The 27,398-nt window shown below is 37.0% G+C and overlaps 1 protein-coding gene across 1 annotated transcript in view; it reads right to left on the bottom strand.

Moving 5' to 3' along the window:
* LOC122793005 (potassium voltage-gated channel subfamily H member 8-like) overlaps positions 1-27,398 on the bottom strand; it is a 3,945,365-nt gene that overhangs the window by 1,008,076 nt on the left and 2,909,891 nt on the right. The window lies entirely within an intron of this gene.

Raw genomic sequence — 27,398 nt, 5'->3', positions numbered from 1 at the left:
AAGGGATCTCGTGTATCTAGCTGTATGTCAGAAATGCAGTTGCTTCTACGTTGGCAAAACCAATAGAACACTGACAGAGCATGTGAGGGAACACATTATGCCACCAGTAGAGAAGATGAGAGTAATGCTCTTGCAAGACATGCAATCCATACAGATACAACACATAAGTTTCCGTTTACGGTGATGGAATTAATATACAAAACAGAGAGGTTAGGTGATGTCAGGAACCATACTGAGAAGCAGGAAGCTAGATGGATCCTGAGGTTACATGCAGATAGGTTACATGGCCTAAATGATAGGGTTTCATTGAAACCCTTCCTTAAAGATAGACCCCTTACTCACTAGTCACTTTTAATGGGAATTCCCCTATTTATTACCCTGGTACACAAGTATGAATACATGTTTTTATATATATGAGTATGAAGTTTTTATGGAATAGTAGTTTTTATATGGGATAGCAGATTTTTATGGTAATGAAATTTTACTGACATTATGAATGTTAAATGGCTAGAATAAACATGTTTTTAGATGTAGGGCATTTATATGAATGCCCATATTTTATAAGTCAATGGTTGTATCTTGTTATATATATATTCTATGCACATTTTATTAGTTAGTGTGTGTGTGTGTGTGTGTGTGTGTGTGTGTATACATATATATATATATATATATATATATATATATATATATTTGTTTTTATTGCCTGTACACATTTGCATATGCTTTCTATATGCATTGTTATGTGATGACACACTACATTCTTCAGTATTGTAAGCATTACTAGGCAGAGATGATTTAATTGATTCTTGATTACTGCATTAATTAACAATGTAATGGGATGATTTTGATTGGTGCAAGCTGGTTAAACCTGCCTTTATATTGATGTACTATAGAAGGAGTACTTTTAAGCTTTCAGAGAAACGTGAAAGCGCTTACTGGCCATTGTTCTGTGCTCTTTGTGTGAATAAAAAGGTTTTCATCAGGTCGGCTCCATTTGTCGTGGTGTGCCTCTGGAGTTTTTTTTCACTGGATTTGTTCTTTTGCTTATCAGGGGCACTTTATCCAGAGCTGTGTTCTGTTTGCCTTGACTGCACTTGTGGATTAAATTTTGGAGTTTTATTTGATTTCATCTGCCGTGGTCTGGTGTTTCCTATCTTTTTTCTGCATTTACTATTTGTTTGGGAATCCAGTTTGCCCACACTGCATTATATTTTTTATTTGCAGCATTCTGTGGTGTGGAGACATGGCAGAAGGTACTTTTGAGGTACCTGATATGAAGCATATACCGGAGCTGATTAGCTGTGGTAAATATGGACTGAGGAACCTGTCTTCCCTATTTAAGGACAAGGATAATACAGTCCTAACTTTTCATCCTTTATCAACACCCTCCACTACTGAGACTAACTGTGAGTATGATTTGAACTCACTGAGAAGAGACTTAAACAGACTTGAGAATGATACACATAAATTATTAAGATTACGGATGCAGAGATTCCACTTTGAGGTATGCCTGAATCTCCGAATTGTGCCTCGGGGGTTAAGGGTTTTAAATATGCCAATCTATGGGAGCAACCTGGAAACAAGTTATAACTATATGAAACTACTGATCCGATTTTTTAAACCAGAGGAAGATCAGTTAGCAGACAGCATAGATAAACTGCAAATGGAATTGTACGAGAAGTACCCCTCTGCACTAGTGGACATTAAGGTAGAACACTTGATTGAAACAATCAATGTCTATTAACTACAATTGTTAAACTATAAAAAGAAGAAGATCCAAAGGGATAGTAATGATTTCTCTGCTGGACAAGTTTTCACCTGGCCAAGAGAACAAAACCACATTAATTCAAGTTCATATGTCTGTAGGAACTCAGTGAGAGCTGAAACTACCAATTTGGATTTTTAAAAAAAAATTAAATTTTTTAATTTTTCTAATTTATTTTGGGTTTAATTGAGTCTATTATAACCTGGAAACTTGCAAGCCTAGCCTTTGGGATTAAAAACCCTAAGAAAAAAAAATATCAACCCCCTTCAGAATGATAACCACTCCATCACAAACTTACTACCCACTGTAGGACATAAATGAGATGGGGAGGATGAAAAGTTTCAGCAAGCAGCTAAAAAAGTCAGTCAGTCACAAAGAGCAGAGCAAAAAAAGAAAAAAAAAACAAATAATACAAATTTGTCTTTGTTTCACATGCAACATTAGCATGCCTCTTGGTCACACAATGACCATTCAGTTAATTAACCTTGGTTATTCATATCAGACTTATTAACTGTAACTGGTTGTTTTCGTGTGTGACTTAGAAGTTTTTGTTTAGTTAAGTAACATACACATATAATGCATGCATGCATGCATGTGGAAGCTGCAAAAATCAAATTTGTTTCTGTAGAACATACCCTGTCCACATCTTTGGGACCCAGACCTATTTCAGTAGAACATACTTTGTTCACAGCCTGCATGACAAACAGAATATCATACTGCCAGCTTATGATAATGCATATAATGAAACGTGTCTCATTCTTTAGGGCCAGACTCTTATCGCATTAGTTCAAATACTGTCCACCCATAACTCTGGCTATGACTTTTAAAAGAATGGTAGTCCATATTTAATACACTCCATTTAGTTGTTTAATTTTTAGATGGCATGAACTTGAGTATACCAGTTTGTGATGTAGTACAGGGACCTTATACTATGCTTAACAGATCACTGGTTCAATGATGTCATTTAAAAATATTACGTCTGTTCAGATGTGAAGCTGGATTTTTAAGCTGCTGTAGAACTTTTATGATACTACAACACCTCCTACAAAGCAGACCTAACAGCATGGAGTGATTCCCAGCTTTAACTGGTTGGAGATGCAATTTGTTTGATTCCTCTTGGTCTGTGATTGTTGGGCATGTCCCAGTAGTCACTGACTTTCTCTTTAGCTGCCCTCTTACCTTATTGCCTGATCAGTGGAGCTCACTAGCTCACTATTCAGCTGTCATCTAAATTGATGGCTATCATTGCATCTGCTTGGGTAACACTATGAGGAAGGGGTAAATCTTACATTGGCTGCAGTTATTTAGTCATTCATTCAGCTTTGTTTACTGAGCATAGTTCCCCTTTACAGGAGAAAACTTTATAGCTCAAAATCTGCATTCTTCAAAATTCCTTTCCTTTTGTCTAAAAGTGATCAGAAAGGTGACAACTTACTCCTGCCACAGTTGTGCAGTGGCATGGTGGCGTTGTGACAAAGTGAGTAACATTGTTACTTTGCAGAAAGAAATTCTCTTGTTCAGTTCTCGACTGGGCTGGCTTCTGTGCAGAGACTGGATGCCCTCCTTTGTTTGTGTGTTTTCTCCAGATACTCTGGTTTCCTTGTACATCTCTTAGACATGCAATAGATGATCTGGTGACTCCAAATTTGCATGGCTCTGTGTGTGTGTGTGTGTGTGTGTGTGTGTGTGTGTGTGTGTGAGTGTGTGTGCAGTGCATTTGTGATATGGAAACAAGGGGTCCCTATCAATTCAGTGAAAAAATCAGTTCAGCGAACAGCATTTTCAGTGTACTTACATCAAACATACCATTTGTCGAACTCTTCATAATGAGACTGTAGTACAGTGAGGATAGGGAAATTTGCCCTTTCTCCACTGTAGTGCGATCTTGGAGCTGGTATATACACCCCCCCCCCCCCGTATGAAGGGAATTTGATGAACAGTATTTCTGATGAAATGCTGATCATTGAAGTGACAGTTCAATGTAGTGATATAAACCTGGAAACAAGGCCCTTCTACCTACTCATCCACTTCTTTCCCTAACTTGCTTAGTAAACTGTGTTAATGGTGTTAGCTGTTTATGGGGTCATTTTTGGAGTTGAGTACAACTCAACAGATTTGGATGACTAGATGTCACAATGATGAATCAGCATAACTGTGTGTGCAGGAGTATATGCCCTTACATCAAAATGCACTCCACTGATGATGACATGTTGTTAAACATACCATCAACAAAGCATAGTACCAGAACTAAACAGATCAGAAAACTAAACCAAACAGTAGCCTTATGTAATTGAACAATCAACTACCTAAAGAATATCAAAAAACTACCACAAAATGAAACTCACTTGCTGTGTCTAGGAGAAGCAGTCTAATGAAAAAGTAAAAAGGACTGAGGATCTGGAATCAACTTGGATTGTGAGACTTAGGGGGGATGTGGGGCATGGAATCAATGAGTCCGTACCACTGAAACCCAAGTTAAAGCTGAGGTCCATTAAAAGATGCATACACACATAAAGGCCCATATTTATTTCTATATTGTATTTTTATTGGTAGCTGTTGACTTTTATTATAATAAAATATAGTTTTTTTAGTATTTATATGTGTTTTATAATGAGATATATTGTACTGTTTGTTTAAATTTGTATCATGTAACTTTTTAGAATTGTTTTAATTGATATAAAGGTGTGTACTGATTAGTGCTTCTGATACACCTGATGATGCCTATATGGTGAAAGCGCTTGTGTTACTTTTGGTGCACTGAAGTAAAGATTTGATCTGGTGATACCAGCCGTTTCTGTGTCGTTTTACTTTTTCATTGAACTACCTAAAGAAAACAAGCAAACAAAAAAAAAAACACCTATAACATGTTTTGTTTGAGGAGCTTTCCCTCCCACATCAGCCAGTGTGAGACTTCTTGATCCACTTCCAAATCTGCTAATTTATATATAGTAAACTCTGTGGCTGCACAATGATGACCAAATGTAAAACTCCATTCAGAATTCCAGTCACTCTTGATAACTCCTGCACTTGATTAAGAGTGCATTTGACAGCTTGTGACAGCATAAATACCTGTCAAGAAACTGTGCACGTGGCAAACCACCCTGCATCCATATGCAGCAATGTCAAGCTGACTTTTTAGTTTTCTCTGTTATAAACTTTCCTGCGTGCACATTACTTTTTGTAAACCATATAACAATTATAAAATGTTTTTGTTCTCTCCATGAAAAGTAAATGATGCATATAAAACATCCATATTGTTTATTTTAACAAAATTTAAAACATATGTTTCCACTAGGCCTGTGACCATTTTCCAGAGGAAAACAGAGCTGGCATTTCTACTGACAGGAAAAAATTCTGTCAGGACCGTAACAAATCCCCTACTTTTCTTTCAGTAAGTGACACAAGCTGTGACATTCATTTAAACTTCTACTAAAGTAGCTGCATGTGACTTTTCTTTAATGCGGCATTCGAAGGGTAGCAGCTTAGGAGAGCAGTGCGCCAGTGCTCCTCTGCTGCTTTAGTACTGGAATAAGAATCCAGGCATTTGGTGGAGGCATAGAACTCTCAGCCTTCTAATCTTTAACACATCAAAGGTGACTGTACTGCCTAAGGAAACACTGACACTGCTTAAAGCAAGAAGTGTTTCCAGTGATAAAACTGCAGGCATTTCATACAAGAGGGATGAGGTTAGAAAAGGTACTATGTTACTACAGGGATTAGTGGGTACATTTGCATATTTACTATACATTGCTTAGGACTCTGACGGGGAGTTATCTATCACAACCTGAGACTGTACCCCCACCAACAAAATCTTGGCTACAAGCTACTCAAAACCAAACCAGAATGTATTTTTTTTTTCTTTTTTTATTTAACCTTCCTGTAACTAGCTATCATCTGCCACAGCTGCCACCAACTCCTTTCCAGATCTTTCAGGGCTACCTTAGCCTCTACTGGGGTCAACCTGACCCATGTCTAGGGCCAGTGAGGAGATCAAAAATGCTGGTGCATTACCATAACCACTGCCGAAGAGTATGCCTGAACCTTTGCCAAACCATCGCAGCCTTGCAAGCTGTGCAATCACTTCCACTCGTGAGCATTCTCCCGACCAAATGGTGAACTGCATGCAGCACAGATATCACCAGGCACTTAATGCTGATATTACATTGAGCCAAGGCTGACTAAATGGGACCCGAATACTGATGAAAGCTATCAGTGATTTATGGATTTCATTTACTGTCATGCAATCCTTACATTTTTATGTGACACTCCAACAAAAATATCATAAATATTTACAGTATGTATTTAAAATGAGACTGAATATGATTTCTGTCCTTCTTGACTGAAACCAGCAATGCTTAGAGGTTGTAAAAGCACTATCCCTGTAATTATCTATTATTAACCATGATATCCACTGGTCAGTGTCTTGTGCTCATTCAGCTGGTAGGTTTTACTCTATGTAGTTGATTTATGGGTACATTAATAAGTGAGGGAAAGGCAGTTATATTGCAAGGATTTTGTAACTCATAAGAAATTTCCTCCTATTACAAAAGTTATAAATAGCCTACAGTGTCACGCTCACCTTGGGGATTTGGGAGGGGGCTTACTTAAGTTAATACTACATTATTTCCTATTGTCTTTGGCAGCCAGTGAATTATAAACAACTTAGTTTTTTTTCTGAATTACACTATTGTATCATATCTCAAGAGAGATTATTTCTATTTTGTAAACAAGAGTGTCTGATTTAGATCATTAGCTGTTTGCTATCTACCGCTATGTTTCAGGATGTGAATGTACTACTCTCAAATAGATACTTCAGTTTCTCTGACTGTAGCTAAATGCAAAATTGTGGATAAGAGGCCAGCTTTTGTAAAATATTTTGCATATCTTTATTTTGTTCTATGCACAATTTTAACTTCTATGAAACTAATTCTCAATTACTGTAAAATGAAACGACCTGTATGCTTGTCATAAGTGTGATCCTGGTTGCTGTCACTGTATTTAATTTGTCTTTTTAACATGGTTACTTTGTGCCTTGAAATGTGGTTTGTGACAGAAAAGGGTCCTTAGACCAACCCAGTCACCTGGTAAATAAAGAAAAAAAGAAATGTAGATTCCTTTTTCTGTTTACTGCTTCAGATAAGTTTTGTAAAGGCACCATAGTATAAAAGGGTTGATATTCACCTTCTTCTACATACATCATGCTATGGACTTGTACAAGATCTGTAGTCTTTTCTGGATGACAGCACATTCTAGGGAAGGAATAGCTTTTAGGAGATTCAGTTTTTCTCTCTCTTGCTAATGGGTTGACCCCCCCCCCCCATGATATCTAAACCTACTTCCAAGTCTGGGTCACTCTGTAATTCAAATCCACATAAAACTGTCACAAGGTTTATTTAAAGTGCATATTATTAATTCAATCTCCATAAAATAATTAATTTATATTACATAGTAGAACTTAGTTTGTTGTAAGATTTAACAAAAATGGCTAACATTTTGTGGCATAAGTTCTATGGGAGCATGATCACTAAATCTGCTTGTTAATAATTTCATATTTTGTCAGTGCTTCCTCAGGTAATATTTGGTAGAGTAATTTGAAATCCTAATTGCTTTGGTTAAAAGCTAAACTTTATTTATTGCAAAACAATGTATCAATAAATGTATGAAAAAATTAAACAGGGTATTTGAAGTCCTTGCTCCTATTGTCCGATGGTCTGAGTTTTATTCTGCATAGTTGTTGCACGTGCAAAATGAACCTGAACAAAAATGTTCTAGTAAAATGCTTAATTCAGTGCTCATATCTAAACACTTCAGTAATTGCATTATTATTTCTCTATTACAGTAGAAATGGTTATACAAGAAGTAGGGCACAGGACAGCTGTGTGAGAACATCTGCTTAGCACAAAACACATTCTGTCAGTTCCCTACAATCCTGGCTGAAATCATTGCAGTGAAAAATTCTTATGTGAATACCCTTTAGAGTGAATTTCTGTAGGGTATCTTATTTTACATGCATTCTACAATTAGACATATATTTTAAACAGGTATTTGTCTTACTGGTAAATAAGAGCACACTGCTTGGCAGCGCACAGCAAAGCTATATTCAGAGTCCTATAATTGTACAACTTGCCAGACCTTTTAAAGTGTGAAAAGATATTCTTTGGATGTGATGCATAAGGCAAAGCTAACAATCTTGCACAGGTCTCTTGCCCTACAGTTCTCTGTATTCTTGGAGTACCTAACTGCAATTATGAAATATCTATTCTGAATATTTTCAATATAAAATTGACAAAGAAGTAGCACATTTGACTTAAATTGTTGTTAGCATGCACAATCTTTTGATTAAATATGAAATGCTACAAATGTTAATTCCTTTTTCCTTTTCCTCATTTCTCTCAAATTTCTCTTAATCAGTTAATTGTATTTCCCAAATCCATAACCCACTGTGTTTTTATCCTAATTTTAGAAATGATATAGCTGAATTACTTAAGAATTAAATAATATTTCATTATGGGGCAGTAGGACTTCTCAACTACAGGAGCATAAGTCACATACAAAGCACTACGCCCCAGGCTGAAGGTTTGACCTTTTATTACCTTGTAATACCCTACACGGTTCTGTAATCATTGATATAAATGTTATCATTTTTCAGGCTTGGCCCTGTTATTTAAAATTTGTTAGCTTTATTCATTTCTAGCAAGCATTCACTGAAATACAAATGGATCATAGTTTTCATTAAAATTTCTATGCTGGTTTTAAGTAGAGGGTACCATGTTCCACTTATGCTACAATAAATGTACAGAAATTAACCATGTTTTGCAGAGAAACAAATTACAATTTCTGGGAAAACTAGATCAAAGTCAGCATATGATGTGTTTACTTTTTTATTACAGGAACAGTCATTTTGAAGTCCTGCTGGTTGCTTCTGAAAATTATTCCTGATCATGGTTCAATACAGCTTTAAACAACACAGCATGTATTTGAAAATAGACCTTTTTAAACTAAATCAAAGTATTAGAAAAGAGGTCAGAATGTAGTCATGATTTTCCATTTAATGTTCTGTAAATGGAAAGCCATTCAAAACTTATTTACCTTCCTTCATGGGCAGGGGTTTGTTAAAGAACTTTTAATGAAGCTGGCATATGTATAATTAATACTATTAATAGAAGACTTGTGTCTATAACTTATCTGTGACCTTCTGAGCTGTCACGATGGGCTTGGATTCAGGTGAGTAATAATGCTTTCACGGGTAGTCACTAATTCCACAGCTAGCATCAGCAGTGGAAAGGATAATTTTCTCTGTAAAAATGTTTGCTTCACTGTGACTTTATCATAAACACGATCCTGAGCAGAACACTTTAAAATTATTATAACACAGACTGAAAAACATGAGCTTGTTTGCAAGACTGTAAAGGATGGTGTATATTGCTTCAAAGTAAACTAAATAGTGAAAAAGTTACATTGGCTAGCCTGTATTAACCATTTTATAAATAAAAGTAAGCACAGACACAAACTGAATATACCAGAGGTATGTCACGGCAGTCCAGGACCGGAAAACCAAAAAATAATCAACTCAATAAGCTAAATAAGAAAAGCATAAATTTAATAAGGCACCTTTCATTCATAACATAACGAACATCATCAGATCTGATTATTTTTTGGTTTTCCGGTCCTGGACTGCCATGACATACCTCTGGATTAACCCTTCTATAAACCACAACAGGATATCAGCTTAAACTAAACTTACAATCCCCTAGCAGAAGCATTTCATCTAAACACAAAAAAAGATTATCCTAGTCCCTAAAATTATTTGTGTATACTTGAGTCAAATGTGCCTGATATAAAATATTCAAGTGATATATAACTGCTAACCACCTGAGTCAAATGTTTATTGGTCTACAGTATTATCTTGAGCAAATCACTTAACACAGTAATGCTCATGGGTGCTCCTAAAAATGGACACTTTGTATAGTTGGCTTACCTAGTTAACAAGTAGGTAAAATAAACAATTAAAATATGGTTCATGCCACAGTCTACTGGCTCTGTACTATCCATCCCATGCACATCATCCAGTGCCCCTCCATTAATGCCAGGGTGACATAGTGGCACAGTGGATAGCATAGTTGCCTCACAGCAAGAAGTTCTCTGGTTCGATTCTCAGTTGGGTTGCCCTCAATGTGGAGTCTGTATGTCCTCCCTGTGTTCGTGTCTGTTTTCTCCTGGTGCTCCAGTTTCCTCCCACATTCCAAAGACATGCAGTAGGTGGATTGGAGACACTAAATAGGTCATAGGTGTGTGTGTGTGTGTGTGTGTGTGCATACGAGTGTGTGGTATAGAATAACAGCTGTGGCAGGGCCAGACATCCGGTGGCATGAATCTTGGCTTATATAATTGTCACTGTTGATGTGTCACCCTGATCCCATGTGCAAAAATAGGAAAAAAGGTTTTGTTGATGGATAGATGGATGGTTAATACCAGGTCATAGTTCACTAATACACCTTCTGCTCCATTATAGTCAATGTTAAATTTAATTTAGAACACTTCCACATACAGATAAGTGGAACAAAACGATATACCGAGTTCATGATTGTGGGGTGACTTTTAAATAACTGTTGCAATAACAGGCTCTATAGATTTATATGAATATCATAGAATCTTAATACAGCACTGCTGTTTGGCAAAGAATTGATAGGGTACTGCAACAGGAGACATTATAAGGAATAGTTGCTGCCATGTCTCTCCAATGAATGTTTAAGTACGGTGCTCTTTAAATGTTGATAGATACTCTGCAGAATTTGAAGTGCATAAAAGCTGCAAAGGACCCTATTCTAGGGCCAAGAGCAGCTTTAGGTGAACTGACACCCTAGGTGAAAAGCTCACAGGCACTGCCCAGCTGTTTTCTATCTATCCCATTCACATCACCAGTGCCCCTTCCTCCCATTTGGCCTGTCCACACCGTTGAGATTTGTTAGAAAAATGTGTATTTGAATACATGAGAAATGCTAGTTTAAAAGCAAAGTAGTATATAATGCATTTTATTCTATTAATCATATAGTAGTAAAATTAATTCATGTCTAAATGTGAAGTAGTTTTGAAACTGCAGTGTGGCTTGAAGCAAAGCTGATCTCTGACCCTGGCAGAATGTTAGCTTAGCAAGTTTTAATGTTTATGCTTTTCACAAGTGATTATCTGCTGGGTCAGGAAATTGAATGTGTAAAATAATGAAATCTTCTGCTCTTTCCTGTTGGAATGATCTGGCCTTGTATATGTGTTACTAAGATAAGTACGCAGCTGTGTGAGAAAGTCTAACAGAGAACAAAGACATGCATTAAAAGACTGAAGCTGCTATTGTATTCGAACTGATATGAAACCTTGAACAAGTTACTTTACAGAAAGACATTATGACTGACCAGCTGGATAGCAAGGCCGTATTGTATCTAGAGGAAAAGTTTTTTTAAAATATACAGCATCAGCAGATTTAATGAATGAAGGCTTGTAAGCTAAAGTGATGTAGATGCCCTGTGACATATCATGTCAGTAAGGTGGGCATAGCTTAAATGTTAAACATATATAAAATTGTGTGCTTCCTGTTTCATGTCAGACAAAATTCTGTACTTGTACGTTTTTTGCCTCCTGGTGTACACCAGTAAACTTTTGAATCTGAACCTCCTGTGTATTGAATTCTTAATTTTATTTAACAGTTTGGTCCTTCTCAGCCGGAAAATTCCCTCAGACAGCTGCAGATCAGAGTCTACCGGTGGTCGAATACTGCGCAGGAGAAGTTACCGAAACGGTTCTTCTTGGGTGAAAAGACCTCTGACTAAATTGTCGTGTAAACAGGCTGGTCACTTTCTGATCTGTGGCTGAAGAGTGGACATTGGACAGTTCAATACCGGAGGCTTAGGTAGGAAGAATTTGCCTTTTTTCTGTTTTAGATCAGGGACTAGGTTACAGTATATTGTTGTCAAGATTTGTTTTGCAGATCAGGGATAAAAGAAAGTACTGTATATTTGGTCATAGATCAGGGTAACAGAATAAGGTAGGCAGTTATTCTAGATAAACTGTGAACAGGAACTGAGAACTTGATATCACGTGATAAAAAGCATTACGTAACATTTTCTTTGATATGGGTAATCAGTGCACTAAAACCTTGCGAGATCCGCCCCTAACCGAAAACGCAAAATACATGCAATTACAACGTTCTGATAACGTTAGGTATTATACGAAATGGGTTAGCAAATATGAATTTGATGGTAAACTAGATAAAACTTCACTAGTTAAACTCCTTAAACAGCTTAAATCTGATGCAGGAGGTCAGGCAAAAAAGCAACGCCAACTAGGCATTCCTCAAGCACACAGGTGGATTGAGGAAGCAAATCGTAGAGAACAAAAGCTTAAAAATTCAAAAACATTATTTTTAGACAAAGAGGATAATAACTTGGTAATAGCAACAGTTCCTCCTCCTCCTCCCTTACCCTTTTCAGGATATGAAGCAAGTGGACAGGCTGGTCCACCTCCGCGTTATCCTGAAGTTTCAGCAAGACCACAACCATTTGTTAGAGATCCTATTGAGACTAGGTCCCAAACACGTAAAACACACAGAGACACAGAATCACACCAAATAGAGAGAAATCTACAGGATGAGAGTGAGGAAGAAATATGCCCACTTATAGAAGTTCCAAATCCTCAGGCAGGACAGGAAGGGCAGGACCCAACACTCTTAGTGTATAGACCATGGACACCGGAGGACATCCGGAAGGCTACTGAGGGAATCCCCCATCCGAAAGTTAATTTTATGAAATTTTTAAAAGATTTGCAAGGCATGAGGTTGAGTTACCACTTGAATGGGGAAGAAGTAGAAAAAGTAGTAAGACAAATTATAGGTCCAGATTGGCACATGATTTGTGGCACCTGGAATCCTCGTAATGCAGAGCTTAGACCACTCCCACATAGTGACGCAGAGTTAGACGACAGAGTGAAAGGTCTGACAGACCGAATATCTGAGAAATGGAAACCCAGAGCAGACTGGACTTGCATTAATCAATGCATACAACAGGAAAATGAGACAATAGATGGATATAATGCTAGATTATTAGAATGTTTTAATAATCATAGCGGTATGTCGGTTCCTGAGAACCAAACGAATGATTCCCCGTATGAACAACAATTAAAAAATGCATTTTTGAAAGGTTGCATTACACCTATTAGTAGCTTCATTATGAAGCATATGATGGACCATCGAACAGGGAGGCTACAAGCCTTACTCGAATACGCTAGGCATGCTGAAAGACATTTTAATAGTAAAAAGAAAAAGAAGGCGCAAGTCTTCACTGCTGAAGACGGAGCTGAAGTATTTGTATTACAGTCAGGTAAAAAGGGCAAGAAGAATGCCCAGGGAAACAAACAGTCTGACAAACGATCAGAAGATTTTGAAGAAAGGAAAAAGAGAGGTGAATGCTTCAAGTGCGGGAAGAAGGGATATCTAGCAAGGGATTGTAGGCAAAACAAAAAGGTAATTACAGAAGATAAGGGAGATGAGGACTGGCTATATGATAGTGAGGATACATCAAGTGAAAGTCAGAAATCATCAGGAAAAGTTAATAAACAAAAAGCAAATGTAAATGTGATAGAGGGAGTTGAGGAAGTGCAAGTAGATATGGAGGATGAAGAAAGTGAAATTTTGGACTTAGCATTATTGAGCTTAGAGCTCTACTTGGCAGATACGAAACCGGAAGTTACACTTCTGGTGGAGGGAAGGGAAGTCAAATTCCTGTGTGACTCAGGAGCATCACAGACTTTGATACACCCCTCCAAGTTACCAGAACATTCCGAATCACCTGATTATATACTAGTAAAAGCCGCGAATGGACAGCTGTACAGGGAACCACTTTCCCATGATATAGCAATAACTGACCCTGTTTCAGGTATGACCCAGAAAAGTAAAATAGTTGTTTCTGCAAAGTGTCCAATAAACCTATTGGGCAGGGACCTTATGCAGATATTTGGCATAGCAGTAGTTCCAACTGTACAAGGTATGGAGGCACAGAGACAAATGGATACCTTTGTAGTGCTACCGGAGGATGAAACTTTTTACTGGTACAGCCAGGACCTAGTCACGACTGGTCCAGGGGCAGTAACCGAGGAACTGATGAACGTAGCCATCAGTAAAGCCCCCTCCCTTGACACTTGATCTACAGCATTTGTTACATTGTACTCTACACTACTGTACTACACCAGGACCTGATAGAGAATATGCGCAAGAATTATTCAAGAATCGTGCAACTAGATTGGTTTTGTGTACTTTGTACTGGGATACTGAGGGGAACAGTGTAGCTAGCTGTTTATTACCTCAAGAATTCCTTGCATTGTATAGATCAAATTGGTTGCCACATGTCAGCTTGACAAAGAACAAAAGTGTCAAATGGGCAGATTTAGGAGAAAAAGTAACAAGATGGGAGAAACAAACTGATTTAGAACTATCAGAACAAGGGATACAAAAACAAAAACTGAATTGGTTGACACAGACACATCCAGCTGTACACTTGCAATCTAGCGAGGACAGCTGATTAGCATTTTTATTAGAAGAAGAAGAAAAGGCTTTATGTGAAATTCCAATAACTCTTTGGTCAACAGGCAAGTCAGATGTAGGACTTATTCAACAGCAGGACCAGTTACAATTACCCCAAAGTCAGCTTTTAGACCACAGAAAAGACAATACCCTTTGAGAAAGGATGCAGAAATAGGAATTAAACCTATAATAGCAGCATTACTCAAAGAAGGAGTACTGGTAGAATCTCCTGATTCACCATGTAATACACCCCTATTTCCTGTTAAAAAAGCAAATGGGGAATGGCGGATGGTACAAGATTTACAAGCTGTAAACAATGCAGTAATACCTAGAGCACCTACGGTGCCAGACCCACATACCTTGTTAAATGATTTAGAACCACAACAGAAGTATTTCTCTGTGGTAGATATTAGCAATGCTTTCTTTTCAATACCTATACATCCTGATAGTCAATATTGGTTTGCATTTACATTTCAGGGTAAAAGGTATACGTATACTCGACTACCACAGGGATATTGTGAGAGCCCAACAATATTTGCACAAGAAATGGCTAGCAACCTGGCAGGGTTTACCCCACCGGGAGGTAGTCAAATTCTACTTTATGTAGATGACATCTTGCTAGCAGCCCCCACCCAGCAACAGTGCAGGGAGGATATTGTAGCATTATTGAAATTTTTAGCAACACAAGGACACAAAGTAAACAAAAGTAAGTTACAACTTTGGAGAAAACAAGTTAGATACCTAGGATATGTAATATCCAATGAAGGTAGAATACTAGATGAGGAAAGAAAAACAGCAATTTTGCAAGCACCAAAGCCAACGACCAAGAAAGAAATTATGTCTTTCTTAGGTACAACAAATTTTTGTCAGAGCTGGATACCAAATTATGCTTTGGAATCTGCCCCACTGACTGATTTGATATATAAGACACCAATGGCAGCACAGGATATTTTACAATGGACACCCGAAGCAGAAACAGCTTTCTGCAGGTTGAAGCAGTTGATAGCTTCTTCATTAGTTTTAGGACTTCCAAATTATCACAAACGGTTCTTTCAGACCGTAGATTGTAAGCAAGGATATATGATGTCAGTATTGAATCTGGTGGGGTATGCAGTAGTTACAGACACTGAAATTTTAGAAGCTCAATCCTTACCACACAACTTATCTGCACAAGCAGCAGAATTGATAGCTTTGACGAGGGCATGTACTTTAGCAAAAAACAAGAGTGTGAACATATATTCTGATAGTCAGTATGCTTTTTCTACAGTACATGTATTTGCACAACAATGGAAAAATACAGGAATGATAACATCTAGTGGAAAACCTATTAATCATGCGCAATTTATTTTGGAGTTATTAGAGTCTATTCAGTTACCTACCAGAGTAGCTATTTGTAAATGTGTAGCTCATACAAAACAACAGGATAAGATTTCGAAAGGCAATGCACGAGCTGATGCAGCTGCAAAGCAAGCAGCCTCAGACTCAGAAACTAAATGAGGAATTACAACCCTCTGAGATTTTAGATTTAGACATGTTAAAAACAATGCAGACGCTTACTACAAAAGCAGAGAAACAAAAATGGGTAAAACAAGGTGCAATTCTTGAGAATGGACTGTACATTTCCAAAGAAAGAAAACCGATATTGCCGTCTAATTTATTTAGATATGCAGCTTTGTTGAGCCATGGGCAGTGCCATGTCTCAACAGGGGGGAATGGTACAGTTAGTAAATTGAATATTCCAAACATATGGATACACAAATTACACAAAAAAATTTTGTGCAGCTTGTCATGCTTGTAACAAGCACCATGCACAAGGATCATTTAAAACCAAGCAAGGAAGTTTTCCTACACCACCATACCCGTTCCATACTATTTGTATGGATTTCATAGAATTGAATAAATGTGAAGGGAAAAAGTTTTGTTTAGTTATTGTAGACATGTTTTCTAAATGGGTAGAAGCTTTTCCAACTAAAAACCTGGATGCAGCAACAGTGGCAAAAGCCCTGATAAAAGAAGTAATCCCTAGATTTGGCATTCCGGAAAGGATTTATAGTGACAATGGCACACATTTTGTAAATCAGACGATTCACCAGCTTGGGAGATTTTTTGGTATCTCCTTAAAGAACCATTGTGCTTACCACCCACAGTCAGCAGGACTGGTGGAAAGGTACAATGGTACCCTGAAAAATAAGCTAAGGAAACTAGTTGAGGAAACCCAAAAGAACTGGATATACTGTCTGCCTTTAGCACTGCTGAGTATGAGAATGGTTCCAAATGTAAAGGGTTTGACTCCCTTTGAAATGGTTTTTGGGAGAGCATATTATGTGCCTAAGTGGAAAGCTCTCATGCCTACAGAGCAAGAGGCTGACAGTTCATTAGCTAGTTATATGAGGAAGCTGTTAACAAATAAATCTGTTTTGCAGTTTAACTCTTTTTCAGATAAGGAACAGACCAGACCGGTGGAAGCAGTCTTGGCCCCAGGGTCGTGGATCTGGCTGAAAGTGACAAAAAGGAAGAATTGGGCGAGTCCAAAGTGGGAGGGACCGTACCAGGTTCTGTTGGCAACGCCTACTGCAGTTAGAATGGCCAAGAGGACGTCCTGGGTTCATTTGACACATTGTAAACCAGTAAAGAACTTTCAACTTGATAAAAACTTTGTGACTGATACACAACCAGACCGAGATGGCCAAAAACAAAGCGAATAGAAGTTTAGATCAACCCCAGAGATGTTGCATAATCATTTTGTTGAGTGTACATTTATTAACTGTAATTGTGACAATTTTCCTCTTGCTGTGGTTTATCCTACACACAACCACACAAGTGAAAGTGGGAAGGCGTGATGAAACGTCTATAGACTGGCATCCAAATTTTAACACATACCTAGCCATGAAACATGTATATGCAGAGACTATGAACATTTCAAATTGCTGGGTTTGTACAGCTATACCGACAGCATATGGAGGACTGATAATGTCCGCTGTCCCTTTGGGGATAAATGAGACTTGGGAGAATTTACTTTTCGACACAGGAACTGTGAGATCACAGGACAAAATAGCTTTATTTTTACCTGTCACACAGAAAGGAATTGTATGTTTTTTCAAAAATGACACTCTCCAGGTGGGCTGGAGCAATTGTAATATAACCATATCTTACCAATGTTATATTAAGAATAGTAATGGCAATACTTTTTGCAATACTAATTATGACTCGTATTTGAACTCATTGAAAACAACTATGAGTGACATTCAAAAAAATCTAGTTTTGTTTAAACAATTGTCAGTTATAGATCAGAAAATGTTTCATGCAGGGCTGATGCGTATTAGTACTAAAGTAGAAAACTGTTATTTTATTTGTGGGAAAAAGGCATATAAATGGTTACCTGAGAATTGGTCCGGCAGTTGTTTTTTGGGTTACTTGGTTCCGGCAATAAGACATACTGCAGAATTACCTTTGGGTAAGATACGAAACGTAATAGAAACAGCTTGAAAATCCGAAGGTCCAATTAAGAAACCTGTGAATCCAGTTGGAAAGATCGAAGCTGGTTGGAAAGACCATAACTCAGTAAAAGACAAAAGTGAATTGACTCATATGGACTTGAGTGACAGTGTTATATCCTGGGCAGGAATATTCCCAGCCTATGGAGCAGTCAAATCGATCTGGGAACTGAGGAAGTTGTCGAAACTTCTCGAAGTAATGAGTAATACAACTTTTTCTGCCCTAGAACTGGTGACTGATGAACTGAATGCAATGAGAACTGTTGTGCTACAAAATCGGATGGCTCTTGACTTCACCCTAGCGGTGAGAGGTGGTACGTGCGCGCTTATCAAAGAAGAATGCTGTGCTTATATTCCTGACAATCGTCATGAGATAAATAACCACCTAGAGGTAATTCAACAAGTATCAGCCATGACTGAACCAGGCCCAAACCCACTGATGGACTTTTTCCAGAATCTATTTGGGGGGTGGGGTTTCATCCTAATGAATATTCTGATTGCCATTTGTGTGGGTATACTCCTAATAGGAGCATGTGTTTGCTGTGGGATTCCCTGCATGAAAAGACTAATCAAAGACTGTGTTGATGTATCTGTTACTGAAACTTTTTACCAAGATATTGAGATTGAAAGATTGTTCTCAGATGACGCTTTTTCTGAAGTATAGATTGAATGACTCACCTAGCTGAAAATCCTGAGTGGAAAAGGCTAGGAGATGAAATGACACTATGCATACTTCAAAATAGAATAAAAAGTATTAATAGGGGGGAAATGTTAGAAAAATGTGTATTTGAATACATGAGAAATGCTAGTTTAAAAGCAAAGTAGTATATAATGCATTTTATTCTATTAATCATATAGTAATAAAATTAATTCATGTCTAAATGTGAAGTAGTTTTGAAACTGCAGTGTGGCTTGAAGCAAAGCTGATCTCTGACCCTGGCAGAATGCTAGCTTAGCAAGTTTTAATGTTTATGCTTTTCACAAGTGATTATCTGCTGGGTCAGGAAATTAAATGTGTAAAATAATGAAATCTGCTGCTCTTTCCTGTTGGAATGATTTGGCCTTGTATATGTATTACTATGATAGCACACAGCTGTGTGAGAAAGTGTAACAGAGAACAAAGACATGCATTAAAAGACTGAAGCTGCTATTGTATTCAAACTGATATGAAACCTTGAACAAGTAACTTTACAGAAAGACATTATGACTGACCAGCTGGATAGCAAGGCCGTATTGTATCTAGAGGAAAAGTTTTTTTTAAATATACAGCATCAGCAGATTTAATGAATGAAGGCTTGTAAGCTAAAGTGATGTAGATGCCTTGTGACATATCACGTCAGTAAGGTGGGCATAGCTTAAATGTTAAACCTATATAAAATTGTGTGCTTCCTGTTTCATGTCAGACAAAATTCTGTACTTGTACGTTTTTTGCCTCCTGGTGTACACTAGTAAACTTTTGGATCTGAACCTCCTGTGTATTGAATTCTTAATTTTATTTAACAAGATTACTTCTGTCTTTTTTTTTTCACAGCTTATCTTACTTTTCAGCTTTTCTCCAGTATTCATTCATTCATACAACATCTCCTAACTAGCCAAAACTGCACTCTGATAACTGTGAGGGCAATTACTATATTAAGCTGGAGGGTCTGGGGGGCATTAGGCTTCCAGAAGCCATGAGGGTCACTGATACTCTGAGGTGCATTTTATTTTTTCTTAAATGACCTGTTTCTTTTTAAAGATGGCCTGAAAAAATCCTGATTAAGGAAAGAAATTCAGTCTTATTTTTCAACATCTCATTTTCCTGCATCCTTTCAACACATACTAACTGACCAGAGATGTAAAATGCAAATGGAAATAGATAACTACCACTGTTAATGACATTTTGTGGGACTGAGATATAGCCATTCAGTTTTTTTATACTCTCACATCAGCATCTCAGGTCTTTTTTTTATTAAACTGATAGACAGTACATAAGTAGCATTCTATGAGACTTAAAGCAGAAGCGAGAAATGACAGCCAAAATTAATTTTATTAAAAAAAACAAGAGCTCTAAAACAGATTCTCAGAAACCTGATCAAACTTCAAGAAAGTGGAAGATGACACTACAATTATTATCTTAACAGCAGTTTATTTATTTTTTTTAACTGCAAGACTGCAAGATAAACTTTGCCATTACCTTAAAAGGCCTAATCATGTACATCCTCAGAGTTGAGAGGCTTGAAGTTTGTAGTTCCACAACATTCTAACATTCTCATCTTATCATTCCAAGATACAATTAAATTAGTGAGTAATCTTTCAGCAGCTAGGTGTATTACCATTGGAGGTATCAGTGATAAAAATGGATTTCTGAAACAATATGTTTGCAAAAATGCAGGAGGTAAGAAATAATTTTCTTATCATGATGATTTATCACATATAAGCATAATATATGGATCTACAACTGAAGCATAACTCTACTACCTGGCACAAAGGATAATTTATTAGGTTAAGGTATTAAACATCAGCAAAAAAGAAGGCACAGGCTGGGAGACTAACAGTTATTCTTGGGTAACAGGCAAGTAAGACAACAACTATCAGCACTTACTGTTGAGGAAGAAAAAAGTTTTTTGATCTCTGAGATTTACTGTTTCATTTGCTGATTCTTTTTAAAACAATAGGTACTCAAAAGATCTGAGTCTACATGACAGCCACACTTGCATGATACAGCTGATATCTGCAACTGTTTAAAGTAAGTTATTTATTTATTTTATTGAACAGGAATGTAGAATGGACTGATGCCCTTTTTTATCCACTGTCTAGTTATAATAAAAGTATTTATGTACTTTATGCTCAATAGGGATGAGGTAACATATAACATTGAGCTTAAGGACCAGCTGGTGTTACTTTAAGAGATATTGTCATTGTACTCATCCTGACCCAATCTTTATGCCTACAATGTTTATAAATGCATGTCATATGTTAGGGAGACAGCATGTTTACAAGCCCCTGCTGGGTGTACAGGTTTTTCTCTGAGTGGGGTGCCAAGAGATTCTGTAGGCAGACATGTATTTATTCCCTCTTAGCATGAGGAAAAATCTTTTCAGTATACAGTACAAAGAAGGTCAACTGGTTATTACAACCAAAAGTAGTTGACCAGAAGTAAATCTACTCTTACTCCTCTAATGATCTTACATATAAGTCAGTTTTAAGTGATTCACCTATTTTTAACCCACAATAGTATTGTCATGAGCTATGTTCCACACATCCACCACTCCTTTGTAAAAATATTCCTTCACTTTGACACAGAGATTACATATCTCTATTTTCAAATATTTCTGTCCATTTTTGCACATATAATTTTCTGGAAAAATAATGCTTCCACTGCTCACCTAATGACATTATGTTGTTGATGCACTGGTGGATGACTGTTCATTATGATAAATTTAATATTGTTGTGAGTTTTACTACAATATATTGTACTGTGCAAGCCAGCAGAAGACTTTTCAGGTACTTTGCCATTTCCTCCACTGTGGGGTGATCATAGTGTTGTATATAATTTAGTGAAAGAGCTACCCATATAGGGTACAGCGGGGCTTGCCCTCCTCTAAAAAAAAAATTTTTTTTTACATTCTTATACTGTTTTCAGCTCACCAGATTTGATATTTATTTTCTGGAAAACAGCGAGTCAAATGAGTGTGCTTCAATTGCTTGTAGGTAAACCCTCATCTAATTCCTAAGAAACATGTACTTTTTGTATCTTTACATATTACAGTCCTTAATCTGATTTTCTTTTTAGTGGATATTGTACTTAACTTTTGCTGCAATTTGTGATGTTTGAATCTTAATAACTACATTGCCTTTTGCTCTTACAAATTTTTATATCATATGCTAAAGAAAAAGTAGTGCCTAACAGGATGGGTGCTACAGGGGAAATAATAGACCAGTGAAGGGTGTTCTTTAACTTCCTTATTATGTCCACCCTAAATGAAATCATTGCTCTTAAAAAAGGGCTATATGTTAAATTGTCTTGTATTTGTTTTATTATTTGTATGTCAAGTTGTAATATATTTATGTGAAATAGTTGCTCTGCCAAATATTTCAAAATTGGTGCAGGATATGCAATGGTTGTTGGAGGAAATATTTTACATTCAAAATATCAGGTGTATTTCATACACACACACTCATGCGCACACAGACACACAAATGCAGAGGCACAGACATACACACTGTTACACACATACACAGAAATCCACTCACATACAGATGTATTCACTTCAGTGACTGTGCACATTTCAGATGTTTGATTGTGATTAAATGCATGATTTAATATATAATTATAAATTCTTATTTGAATGCAATACATGTTGTGAATTTGTAAATTAACCATAGTGCAATACTCAAAGGTCCATAGTGCAATACTCTAATGTTCATAGTGCAATACTCCAATGTCTATTTCTGTGCAAGGATCAATGCAATGTCTTAACTCATGCAAGTAAGTGTTCACTTTAAAAAGTGTTAAAATGTGTTTCTAATTATGTGCAGTATTAGTCCATGTCTGTGATGTAATAGCTAGGTATTATACGTGTAAATGTCTGTAACAATAGTCTATATGTTGTCTGCACATTGAGTCCGGAGACATGAAATTTTGTTCAGTGTTGTGTGATTTCTGAATGACAATAAAGTTTACTTTGACTTACAAAAAATAGTCATTGTAATGTATTTAGCTCATTGCTGTCAGCTGCAATGCAAACTATTACAAGACACATATGCACAAACACACATATACACACACACACACACACACACACACACACACACACACACACACACACACACACACACACACACACACACACATTGTAACTGCTGCTGCAGCTACTTGCATTAGTTCTGTTTTTTTTTCTGCTTGCTGCCATGGATTTTTAAGAACTGTGGTTAACGAGAAAAAGGGAATGGCAGGTCCTTGTAACTGAAGCAGTTAACTTGAATTAAGTCTGTTATATTTGTCTGTACTCTGTAACCGTGGCTTTTTAACATTATGGAAATGGCAGCTCTAATAAGGGATTTCTGTCTTAAGGCATAGATTTTGTGCCAGAGTAGTTATACTTCTTTTTTAACAGGGTTCTTCCTGTACATTAACTCACCCCATTGGAACATGAGCTTGCAATGAGGATTGCTGATTATCCAAGCCCATTATATTACATTGGATAGTATAATCATATACTGATTTGGCAGTAGAATAGTCCTACAGTACGATCCATATATAATGACAGAGCTAAAGCAATCATTTACTTCTCTGTAAGATTACAGAGCCTTCCCAACACTGCAATGTTGCTAAGCCATTATGATACTTCTGCATAAGTGAAGAAAAAATATTGCTCATTGGGACTTGCTGTAGGATCCAGCCATTTCTGTTATGAAATGCAAATTAATTCCATATTTTCTTAGCAGCATAGTAAACCTAGAAGGTTCTGGATGTGGAAAGGTGCAGATACACGACTGCAGGATACTTAGGTTCTCTCCTACCATATCTCAAATATATTAAACATTCTGTAGATCAGTTTGATTCTGGATTACAGAGCACCATGTAAAGGACCTTCATAGTAAACCTAACACCTGTTTATCTCAACATTAGGTACACATGCACTAACCAACTCAGCAAATGTGTATTTACATGTATTTCTATTCATTTCATATTTATTAAGAATCTTTCCACAGTCCACTTAATGCAACTGTTTTTATCTGAGTTGACCTGCGTGATCTGTGTAGTAAATTGATTTTCTTAGGGACAGTTATTGTACACAGAAGGGAATGTGTAAATAAAAACAATTACACAACATGTAAAATACCACAATGACATCTACACTATACAGATAATTATACGGAAAGCTCTCTGTATTGCTTGCCTTTCACCAAGAATTTCAATGCATGTCTATAACAAAATTTAGAATTCAAATTAAAATGATATCCTTTTGCAGGATGTACCATATAAACCCAGAAGATCAAAGCAATTTAATGTCCAAAAACCAAGAAATGTATTTCTGTGGAAGAATGCATTTATATGCCATATATTTCATGTTTAGTATTTTTTTCTGGAAAATATGCTTTTAAAATGAAAGAATTGAAACTAACATAAGACTGCAGCAAATGCTGTATGATAAAGTAAAGTTCCATTATCAACGTAAAGCAAACATTAGTTAGTCTATAAAATACTCTAATCATCTATTACTCTCTGGAAATAATTTTTGCTCCATGATTTGTATGGTATATGCAACCTGCAATTTTCTGTTATCATCTTCCTCTCTGCTACCATATTACTGCACTGCATCACCAATGCAGTCAACATTTGGCATTGGGAAATATTTGGCTTTTTTTTTAAGTTGATTTGCTTGTCTATAATGTAATGCAACTTCAGATTATAGAATAGTCAATAGGCATTATGAGTTGTATGCAAATTTATTAAAGCAAATAGGACTATAATCTATTTAACTCTTAGTACCATATACATGTAAGGGGTTTACTACTACTGCAGCAGACTCAACATGCATAATGTGTCATCCCTGCTTGACATTTACTTGCATATTTACACATGTATGACAGTGCTCCGTGAGGCACACTGTATTTCAGTGTTCATTTTTAATTATGGTTATTATAACAAAAGAGACTTGGCTGCCATATGAAGTTCAAATCCCATTATTGCAATTGTAAGGGGATATCAGACAGTTGATGGTATATGAATCCCACTTCTGTTAACTGATGGGAATGGCTGCCAGGGGTGTAGCCTCTTGAGTCACACTACTGGTACCAAATGGATTCACATATAAACAAACTGCTCAGATAAAAGCAATTTACAAAGTGCAGCTGGACCAGAAGTGCTTGCAGGTATTAAGCACTGCTGCACTGGGTATGGGCCTGCACCATCCATGCCCATACATAGGCTATACACTGAACACTCACCTAAGCAGGGTCTTTGACCTAGCTCTCTATATCTCTTCATCACCACTGTCTCTGAGCTACAGTGCCTTCCAGTGCCTTCCACTTGCTCACAGTGACTGCATGTTAAATAACCCTCAGATTCTGTCTTGCTCACACACACACACACACACACACACACACACACACACACACACACACACACACACACACACACACACACACACACACACACACACACACTCACTCACACACTCACACACTCTTACATTATTTTTTTAATTTGCAGGAAAGGATGGTAATTGTCTTATTTTATTATAGCTCACTGATTCACAGTAGTAAAGTCCACCACCTTAGACTATTAACATGGTAGGAAAGTCTTCAAGGTACACCATCATGAGCTTGCACTGCATCACAGTGATAAAAAACACTCTTTATTTGAAGAAAAACAATAAAAATGTTAAAAACACTGAAATTCCCAGCTGAGATAAGCTCTTTTGGCTTCTTAAGCCTTCTCCAGATCTAAAGAAGGCTTAAGCCTTTAAGACTTTCCTACTTTGTTGTACCACTTTGGGACACCTTTGGCAGGTGGGTTGATTGATTTTGTTGTTAGAATATCAACATGGGGGCCATCCAGTTACTCTTTCACTCCTGTTAGTAAGCCAAATGTAATAACAAATACAAATGGTCATATGCAAAGCAGACTGGCCAGTTAAAAGGTGGTACCAGCAGTTTGTCACTAATTAACAATAACTACTCTTCCTTATTAATTAAGAATCACATGTCTGCATGTCCTCCCTGCATTTGTGTGGGTTTCCTCTGGGTGCCCTGGTTTCCTCCCACGTTATAAAGACAGCCGTCTATTGCGTTTCTCCATGGACCTCTGCTGAAAATTGGCTTTGTTGCAAGTTGGACTTTCCCGGTAAACAAATGTTAAATAAAAATAAATAAATAAATAAAAAATAAAATAAAACATAACCAGTCATGACCTTTTTACTAGTGAATAGATTGCAAGAAAGAAAAATATCTACCTCCAGTTACTCTTTTTTTCTCCTGGCTATTCTTATCTAAAATAATTACTAAGCAATATGCTACAATAGCTAGATTCCCAGAACAAAGGCAAAGACAACTGCAGAAACAAAACTCAAAAGTCTAGGAAGCATCAGGTACTGGCACTCTTCAGCTGTTTTGATACATCTTAACTGCTGTCTTTTTCAGCTGTCTGATTTATATATTTTCTTTGAGTGTGTGTGTGTGTGTGTGTGTGTGTGTGTGTGTGTGTGTGTGTGTGTGTGTGCGCGCGCGCGCGCACGCGTGTCTGCGATACAGAAGATCTCAGATGTAACTAAGTCTAAATGCTGTGTTTTCCATACTGTAAGGAGTTACACCATACATTTCTGTTATAGATTCAATACATTTTTCTTTTGAATTCTTCTTTTTAAATTCTTAGAAAAAGGTCATTTCTTGCCACAGAAACACACATATTGATAATTAAATTATATATTTGAGTTCATCTGTTGCAGTTTTTATCATATATAAGCATGACGTGCATGTTTGCTTTACTGTGATTCAGAAATTTAGTGACGATTATATATACATCTCAAAGATATATTCAATTATTTTTTCTCTCTGGAATGTTTAGTCCCAGAGACATCACCACAAAATAAGTTTCACTTAGTGGGATTTGTCTAGTAACAAAAATAATAAATATGATAAATAAGATAAATGAATAATATAAAAATGTATGTTAAATATTTTAGACAGACATGAGTGCTACTGTTTTATGTATTTAGGAAACACAACTATTTCATAACAGAAACAGTGAGCAACATGAACTACAAAAGAGAGATTTTAGAATAAGAGCAGAGTAGATAATGACAGATATATGGTCAAGCCAGCTATGGACAGAAGGTACAGAAGGAAAGCTGGCAGAGGAATGCAGAAAGACAAGAATTCATTAAAGAAAGAAGGAGTGCAGGAAAAGTGGGAGACAGAAAAGATGAACCAGGCTTGGAAAGAATACTGTTTGGCTAACAAAGAAGCTAAGAAAGGTGTTGCACTGACAAGAGCAAGACATCAGAGGCACTCCACCAGTTTCTGGAAAGTTAGTCAGTAGGTGGCACAAAGAAACTCTATCAGGTTGCATGGCAAAGACATAAAGATACAGGAGATAGTCAAATGTCCTTCATAAGGGATGCCAGCAGTAAACCTACTCTTTAGTCCACAGGACCAAAGACAGATGCTAGAAGTATTTTCAACAGCTTCTATATGAAGAAAATCCCACAGAAGTTGTACTGCCCCAGACATGGCTTACTGTGAAAGAAGAGGAGGAACCCACGTTAGACGAACTAAGAACAGCACAAATGAAAAAAATGAAGTCAGGGAAAGCAACAGGCTCAGAGGAAGTCACAGGAGATATGATCAAGATGTTGAATGAGATAAGGGAGAAATGGCTCCTGAGGGTACTCATAGCAGTATGGAGAGAAAGACATTTCCTAGATGACTGGAGAATAAACATACTAGTGAATAGGGAGAGATGGCAACAAGTGACATGACACCCTGACCCCATGTAGAAAATGAGAAAAAGGGGGTGATGATGATGACGTGCAAGTTCTACAGTGCCAGAGTCATAGTTATTTGAGAGCAGGATTGTAAAATCTTT

This window comes from Protopterus annectens, chromosome 2.part0 (genome assembly GCF_019279795.1).
Source record: "Protopterus annectens isolate FY-2018-M chromosome 2.part0, PAN1.0, whole genome shotgun sequence".
In the NCBI taxonomy this organism is placed as follows: Eukaryota; Metazoa; Chordata; order Ceratodontiformes; family Protopteridae; genus Protopterus; species Protopterus annectens.
The sequence above is the reverse complement of the archived record's forward strand: the minus strand, read 5'-3'. Positions and strand labels throughout refer to the sequence as shown.